At 48.0% G+C, this 8,721-nt stretch overlaps 1 long non-coding RNA gene across 2 annotated transcripts in view; it reads left to right on the top strand.

Moving 5' to 3' along the window:
- The first annotated feature begins 4,849 nt into the window (after positions 1–4,849).
- LOC121662986 overlaps positions 4,850–8,721 on the top strand; it is a 38,226-nt gene continuing 34,354 nt past the window's right edge. For both annotated transcript variants that reach the window (XR_006015494.1, XR_006015493.1), the window contains exons 1-2: positions 4,850–5,538; positions 7,061–7,201. This is a non-coding gene — a long non-coding RNA (uncharacterized LOC121662986). The remainder of the gene's footprint in view (positions 5,539–7,060; positions 7,202–8,721) is intronic.

Here is an 8,721-nt window from a genome sequence, read left to right as displayed (position 1 = left end):
TGAAATCAGGGAATCCTGGAATGGTTTGGGTGGGAAGGACCTTAAAGCCCATCCGGAGCCACCCCTACCATGGGCAGGGACACCTCCCACTGTCCCAGGCTGCTCCAAGCCCTGTCCAAGCTGGCCTTGGGCACTTCCAGGGATGGGATCCTTGTTTCCTATCCAGTATTTCCCAGGAAGGGATTTTCTTTCCCTGCACAAATTTCCTGATTAATTTTGTCTTCTCAGTAAATAAATCTCCAAGTAAAACTCACTTCCAGATAATGGCTCCCGGTTTGAACTCACATCAACTCCCAACATCTCCATCACCTCTTCACTTCAATAATTGCTGCCTCTGTTTGCCACCAGCCCTTCTGAGGTGCTTCCAGTCCGTGCAGGAATCACCAACATTCAGCTCGTTAGGAGACGAGACCCCTCATTAACTGCAAGTATTGAATGAAACAGCTGAGTTGGTAACCAAACCAGCAAAGGCACGGCCGCCTCTCCCTGGGCTTGGGGACTTTGTCATCTCCTTCATGGATTAATTACATGGCCCATTATACTGAAATGTGGGGTTTGATATTGAGACCGGGTTGCTTCTTGAATTTTTCTACTCTGCAGCTGCTTTAATGTCCTTTATCTTTCCGGGAACCAGCAGCAAATCACAGACTTCTGAACCTGAAGGACGAATTTAGAGTAGTTTTGGATGTCTCTTATTTAAAATGAGTTCAAGGAGAAATGTCCATGGAACAACCTGCAGAGGGGGAGGCTGGTGCAGCTCTGCCCTGCCGTGATCCCTCTCTGGAGGCAGCCAAAAAAAGGGAACAGACCCCAGCCCACCCTGCCCTGCATCCCTCGGCACAATCCCTGCCCTTGGAAGGGATTTCACCTCTTTGGGTTCCCCTCTCCTCCAGCCCTGTGGGTCTACAACCGTGACCCACCAGTAACTCCTGATTTCAGACCCCTGAAAACCTCTGGAACTGGGCTAAACTGGAAAAAAAAAAAGCTCTTTGGCTCGTGCCAAAACTGCTCTGGGGACTGAACCAAAATGTTGTAAATGAAAAAAAATCAGGATTTTTTCAAAATCCACCCAAAACAAACAAAATTGATGGGATCAAAGGTGTTCTACAGCTTCAGGACAGCCAAGCTTGGATTGAGTCTCTGCTGGGATGGGGATAAAGCTGTGGCTTTATCCAGGCTGGGAGGTGACATCCCACCAGGGGATGGGGGGGTTCTGTTTCCCCTCCCAGCTGGAGCAGCAGCACCTGAGGGTGGGGCACCACATGTGGAAGCTCAAGGAATTCTTGGACATCAGTGCTGGAGTCTCCTGCCCAGTGTCAGGGAATGAGGGGATTTTCAGGCTAAAACACCCAGAATAAATTAATTAACTGACTAAAGGAACACTAACGAGCTGTGCAAGTACCTCCATAAACTCAGCTCTGCTCCAGCACCGAAGGAAAATTCAGGTTTTGATGAGGGTGGTGACACTTCAGATGACACTTCAAAGCCAGGGATAAGGACCAAGCACTTGGAAATGAGGGATGTGTTTATCTGCAGCAGCTGCTGAACTGGGGGAATGGGAAAATTCAATTTGTCCCATAATTATCTTTTGTACAAACAGGCAGTGGCCCTCCAGCCAGGCAGCTCCTAAAAAAGCCTCTAATTATTGCATATAATAACTCCCAACATTAATCTTGGCTGTTGCTTGTACAAAAATTATAAATTACTGCACCAAATCCTATTACTGCAAATATTAAAAGTTACTCAGCATTTATTGGAGCTTTGATTTTTTTTTTTTGCCTTGTAACTTTGAGTTAATTCTCTCCATATTTCACAGCTCCAGCGATCACTGCAAGAGAGGTTTGAGAGTTTCAAAAAATTCATCGCTGTGAGATTGGACTCATATGGAAAAAGGAAACATCATGAAGCCAGGAATATTGGGAGTATTTCCTGGATTTGGCCAACTCCAGAGTTTCATTCTTGCTCGTGGGGTGTTCCTCACGGGTTGTTGAGTTTAGAAATCAGCTGAATATTGAAGTTGTGTTTTTGAGCCCCCAAACCACCCCAGTCTCCCATTCCTGCAGGAACCCTGGCCGGGGAATTGAATTCTGGGGAATTTACACCTGATAATGCTCTCGGGAGCTTTGCTGGAGCTGGACGGGGAAAGAGGAAGAATTAGCACAGAATTCAAAGGGATCCACAAATATCATTGAAATCCAGCCCAGATTCTCACAGTTATTATTGGTCTGACATCCATGGGTGGAATTTTCAAGGCTTCTGTTCCAAACCGGATGGGTAAAGTCTTAAATGAGCTTCTACCACTTTCATTACTGTCAGAACACGAGGTGCTTTGAACACTGGAAGGTTTTGGGATTCTGACGTGCAGGAGGACTCGAGACCTTCCAGGACCATCTTTACATGCCTGCAAATTCATGGAATCATGGAATCATGGAACGGTTTGGGTTGGAAGGGATCTTAAAGCCCATCTAGTGCCACCCCTGCCATGCCCAGGGACACCTCCCACTGTCCCAGGGGGCTCCAGCCTGGCCTTGGGCACTTCCAGGGATCCAGGGGCAGCCACAGCTGCTCTGGGAATTCCATCCCAGCCCCTCCCCACCCTCACAGCCAGGAATGCCTTCCCAAAATCCCACCTATTTTGTAGCAGGAACAGAGACAGGCCCAGGTAGCAGCTGAACAAAAAACATTGCGCCCATTTTCAGAGCTTTTTCCAGAAACCAAAGAATCTTATTTTTCCTTTTTGTCCTTTTGCTGCTGTGCTGAAAAGCAGGAGAAAAGTTTGGGAATGCAGTCACTTAAGTCATGAAGAATTTAAAGTGTAAGACAATGTTCTTTTTTAGGCTGTGCTGCTACAGAAACAGAGTTTGGAAATTTTTCTCCAAGGTATTTATAGAATTCTCTCTGTTCTCCCCTAAATAATTTCAGACTTTTTTTTTTCCTGTCTAATTCTCAAGTTTTGAAGGTTTCTTTGGGTGGGTTTTTGGCATTTGATTTTTGATGGGGAGCTGGGATGCTTTTGAATATTTTTATACCTTGATTTGGAGGATGAAGCCAAGACTTGAAGCCCTCAAGCAGCTGAGTTGGGGTTGAGCTTGGGGACACAACTGAGGAGCCCCAACTCTCTTGGAGCAGGGAATTGGGTATCCCATAATAATTATCCTCGTCTGCATTCCCCCCTGCCCCTTGCACTGGCTGTGGTTGTTTTTGCAGCAGATTTTTGCAGCGTTTGATCCCATTTTTCCAGCTGGGAATGTGGACAGAGCACTGTGTGCCCGGAGGCTTTTCCAGGCACGGGAAACCAGCGCAGGGACAACTCTGCCAGCTTCCCTTGGCTGCAGCTCTGCCTCCAGGGAGGCTTTTCCTCCCCAAAACCATCCTGCAAAAGTAAAGGCTTCAGGAATCTCCCAGACCAGGGGAATTTTGGACCAGGAAGTGGCGTTACCCCAGCGGTGTGGAGCTCAGCAAGAGCTGATTTCCATTCCGTGCTGTCCCCTCAGAGTCCAGCCCGGCTTTGCTTTTAAAAAGCCTGATGATGGTTCCGTTTAAAGATTTTTTTTTCCCCTGGATTGTCAATCATTCATTTATCACTCTGTCAATGCATAAGGAATTCCTGTCAGAACTGAACTCGCAGTGTCTGATTTTCCCAGCCCTCAGGACTGATCCTTATCTCCAAGTGGAATCATTCAGCTGCTTCAAAGCACCACATTTCCTCCTCTCTTTAACAATAACCCTCTGCTTTAGGCAGACGGGTTGTGCCCCTCAGACTGATTTTAGGGTAAATGTGGTCTGCTCCTCCCAATGCCAGATTTTTGGTGGATGGAACTGCTGAATTCCCTGTGCTCAGCCCAGGTTATCTGAAATAACTCTGCCTGGCGATTTCTGGAGTTCAGATCTTGGTGTGAGGCCCTGAATCCTACAGAAATCATTAATTAAATAGTCACTGAAATCAGTGATGGATGTGGTGTCTTTCCAGGAGAGGGGATGGGACAGGGAAAGGTTTGAGTCCTTTGGGAGATTAACTCCTGGGTTTGTTTAATATCAGCTTGTTCTACTGTGGAACGGCACAATGGCTCAGGGATTAACAGTTCTACAGATATGGAGATACCTCATTATCCTCGGGGGTTGTTAATTTGTTAATCCAATTAATACTTGATGGAAGGAAGGGAAGCGGCTCCGAGGGTGTTGTGCTCTTAAGGTAGAGCAGGGCCTTGGGTGTTTGTTAGGACAGAGGAAGGGAGGAATATCTGAAATTCAGGGATTTTTCATCCATTCTGCTTACAGGAGCGTGCTCTGGAGTGATGGAATCAAAGCCCAGGCAGGATCATGGCAGTGAACTCCCCTCCAGGCTGTCCTTGAGGAGTCATGGAATCACAAAAGGATTTGGGTGGGAAGGGACCTCAAAGCCCATCCAGTGCCACCCCTGCCATGGCCAGGGACACCTCCCACTGTCCCAGGGTGCTCCAGCCTGGCCTCGGGCACTTCCAGGGATCCAGGGACAGCTACAGCTCCTCTGGGAATTCCATCCCTGCCCCTCACCACGCTCCCAGGGAAGAATTCCTTCCCAGTATCCCATCCCACCCTGCCCTCTGGCACTGGGAAGCCATTAAGATGCTGTGGCTGGTGCCAGGTGTGGCCGCCTCTGAATTCCCCCTTTTTTGACTCCCCCCAGCTGTGTCCTGGGAAAAGCCCCCTGGTACCCAGGTACTGTTTTTGTTAGGAATTCTCCCATTTTAGGGACAGAGGAGGGTCCAGAGAGGATTACCAGGCCCGCAGCTCTGCTATTCTCATTGCCAGAGCTGCACCTCCAAGGTACTTCATGAGTGCAGGAAACCATCCCAGGGAACGAGCTGGAGCCATGCATGGAATAGTTTGGGAATGTTCAGCAATCTCATCCGGTTTGATGTCAGGTTTTACAGGACTCTCCTTCCTAATCAACCTCATTAACTGCGGAATTCTTCTGCTGCTCCTTCAGGAGCTCCAAGCTCTCTGCAGGCCGTGGTTTGCGCAGTTGCAAACTTCAGTGCAGTTCCCAGCATTGAAGCCAACCCAACAATGGTTTCTTTGATACTGATATTCCTGGAGGGAAAAGCAAAGAAAAGGAGCCCTTCAAGAAACGCACTGGCCTCTTTCTCCCCCAGTCCCCTGCCTCATCTCCAAAGGAATTTCTTGATTGTTCTTTCCAACACTGTTACAAACTTAGCTTCAAGGAAAGGGAAAAGAGCTTCTTTTTTTTGGGCTTTTTTTCTCTCTGCTCCCCCGAGTGCTCCTGTTTTGAGTCCTTCAGCCTGATCTCTGTTCAGCAGGGCTCCTTTGCTGACCACAAAGGCGGCAAAGAAACGCTTTGAGCAGAAGTTACTCGCGAACTTTTTTTTTCCCTTGTCTTCTCAGAAAATTTCCTAATGGTGTGGGAACATCAGGAGTTCAAGGTTGCTTTCCTGCAGCTTCCACTGTTTCTCAAGGCTTTGAAATCATGTTTGAAATCCCACAGACGTATGTATCCACACAGCCCTGGGAGCAATTCCGAGCCATTTACTTCCAAAGGTGAGTCCGCTCAGGGAAGGCAGCGCAAGGAAGGGCTGCGGGGTGGGTGTAACAGGTCTCTAAGTGTTTCTTTGTTAGCTTAAGGAGCCTTAGAAGTCACCTGGGCTGTTTTCTTCCACCAAAAAAAAAAGTGCCTGTTTATCACCACACCAGGTCTATTTGTGGGCCAGCTCAAGCAGAGTGAAACCTGCTCCTTCACCAGCTGTAATCTGGAATTGTTGCAGGGAAAAATCGAGTCGATCCTATCGATTTCTCAAAAGAATACACATTTTTGTTGTCTTTTTTTCTCTCCCATCTTCACTTCTTTTCAGTTCTCTCTCCCATCATTTCTTCCCCTTTTCTTTTTCCCTTTTGCAAAGCATCAGCGCCCAAAATGTCGGACCCAGCACCTTGGTTTGTTTAAAAATCAAACAAAAAGAGAGTTCTAACACCTCAGTCCTCTCAAAAGCTCCGGATTAGGTGTCAGTCCCTAAAGAATGTAAATTAAAGACCTCTGTGGACTAGATCTGTTTATTCCAGCTGGGAATCTCACCCTGAGTTTGTGAATTCCTAAGTTCAGGTTCAGGGCAGGTTCAGGGTTTGATATTCTGGGGTAGAGCTGAGCCTCAGGTCAGCCCAGTGTTCTCACTTGGGGTTTTGTGTGATTTGTGTTTTCATGGGAGGAAGGATCATGGGCATCAGGGAATAACAAAACAGCTCTGAAGCAGCTGAGGTCCCCCAGCAGGGAAGAACCTCCAGGAGGACTCTGTGACACAACACACCAAATAAACACAAGTGGCACTGAAAATACAGCTCTGCTTTCCCAGGAGGGCACAGTTTGTGTCCTGTCCGAGTTCCTCAGCCAGTCAGTGAGTAAATGCCAGACCTGCTCTGTGTTTCCCAGCAGACTGACCCTATAAAGATTATCCTCAATTCCTCTCCTCCTGCCTCCGTTTGTTTCATCCCTGGAAGTGTCCAAGGCCAGGTTGAACAGGGCTTGGAGCAACCTGGGATAGTGGGAGGTGGCCCTGCCCATGGAACTGCCTGGGCTTTAAGGCTTCCCCCAACCCAAACCTTTCTGGGGCTCTGTGATTTAAATCTGGCACTGTCCAGGCCACATATCTAAAATGTTGGCTTTTTTCTCTGGTTTCTGGAAGGTGCTGAGGAGTGAGAAAAGAGCAGTGGTACTGCTGGGTTCCTGCCGGCTCCATGGCTCACGTGCATGAGCACAGACACAGGATGGCTCCAGTAATATTAAGCCAATGGCAAGGAGCTGAGCAGGGTCCTTGCTTAGAGTTCCACAGAAAGCAGTTCATTGCTACAACTTGTGAAGGGTTCTAGAGGCAAAGGACCCCGAACAGCGACAGCTCGAGCTCAAGTACAGGGCTGTGGCTAACACCAGGAGCCAGCCGGGGAAGCAGAACTGGGGTCCACTGCCATAACCAAACATCCTGGGAGAGGCTCCTTTCCCTCACCATAACCGCTGGGTCTTTGGCACCAGAGACTGTCTTACCAAGAGCTCTCTCTGTCTCTTGTACCACAGGTCAATCAGCCACCATACAGTGGCTCTGTGTTGGGACAACTGCTTAGGATTTTCATCAGGAGCCATCAGGAAGCGTCACCTTAGCCCTCGGCAGATCAGTGACTCCAGCTGCCTCCACAGACCAGAGCTCGCATCGGTCAGGTTGGTTTGTCAGAGGCCTCCTCTGGTGGATTCAAAACTCTCCTCAAAGGAGGCAGATGGAGCAAAGTCAATGCAAAGCTGGTTCTAAAGCTCAGCTCTAAATGGTAAAGAATCTTTGTGATTTGGGCTGGGTTACCTGCGTGTCCTGAAGGTTTCGAGAGTCCTGGAATGGTTTGGATGGGAAGGACCTTAAAGCCCATCCAGTGCCACCCCTGCCATGGGCAGGGACACCTCCCACATCCCAGGCTGCTCCAAGCCTCATCCAACCTGGCCTTGGACACATTTCCTCACTTTAACCCAATTACGCCCTGACTGACAGCAATAAAATGGGATATTTTGCTCTTTTCTTTGGCTTTGCAGAGATGTTGCTGTGACAACAACCTGTCCCAGCTATTAGAGAGTATCAGATGATGGAAAATGTTCTTTCCATTCCCCTCTCTCTCCTTTATTTGCTTTCTAACCTTGCCATGTGCTTTCTGTCCTGCTCGGGGATATTCTGCTCTCACCCCCTGTTCCTGCTGCTGGATTGGGGTCAGGAGGTGTCCCCAGGAGTGATAGACTGCAAAGGTGCAGCAGCAGATAAACCCTCCTCAAAACCACTTGTGAGAATGAAGCCAAGGGTATATATTTAGAAATCCATTTAGGTCTCCCCATCTTGCTTAAAATGGAATTGATAATAATAATAATAATACCTGGCTGGGCCGTGCACTTAATGAAAAGCAGCGAATGGGAAAGTTAACAAATGTAAAAGTTGAATTTTTTATGGGAGCTTTGCTTTTCCAGGAAGCTTTTAAAGCCCTGTTCTCATTGGAAGCAATCTAGTGATACATTTAACAAATGTCAAGATGAAATGCTTCAGCAGAGATCAAAAGGAGTGAGGTTTTATTGTGCTGCTCTTGCAGCACTGATAGCCTGGATTGAACTTTCATGCTAAGGATCAATAGCTTTATTTGATCAAATATGGGGCGCTATCAAAGCCATCGGGCTCTACCTAAAGGACACTTCAGATTGAGCTGCCTCCCTCGAGAGCACTCGGGCTCTTCACTCCAGGCTTTGATATTTGCTTGTGTCCCTGTTTGTTTGGAAATTGGGTTTTAATTAATTTAAAACAAAAACCACGCTTGGGCTGTTGTCTGTTCCTGAGTGCTCTCCACATTCCGTGGGGATCAAAGCCACCACGTGCACCAAAAGGCCAGTGCTGGTCCTGGGCTTGAAATTTGGTGGTGTTGGAAGGCTTCAAATCCCAAGGAATTCCCTAAAAGTGATGCAGTGAGGCTGGAAGGTCAAAGGGCCTCAGAGGGGAGGACACCATACCCCTTGTGTTGATGGCCGAGGAGAAGGGGCAGATATGCCTCTCCTGAGCTGGAAACTCAACAATTTGGCCCCAAAACTCAACAATTTTCCCCCAAATGTCCCCCCAGTCTTCCCCTCCCTCCATCCCACCTCCCCCATCGATGATTAAGAGTTTTCCTGGTGAACTTGGAACAAACATTTGTGTTGATCAGCAGAAAATTCGGTGG

This window comes from Corvus kubaryi, unplaced genomic scaffold (assembly GCF_017639235.1).
Source record: "Corvus kubaryi isolate FWS band 111438036 unplaced genomic scaffold, C.kubaryi_AGA036_p1.0 37265, whole genome shotgun sequence".
Lineage (NCBI taxonomy): Eukaryota > Metazoa > Chordata > Aves > Passeriformes > Corvidae > Corvus > Corvus kubaryi.
The sequence above is the reverse complement of the archived record's forward strand: the minus strand, read 5'-3'. Positions and strand labels throughout refer to the sequence as shown.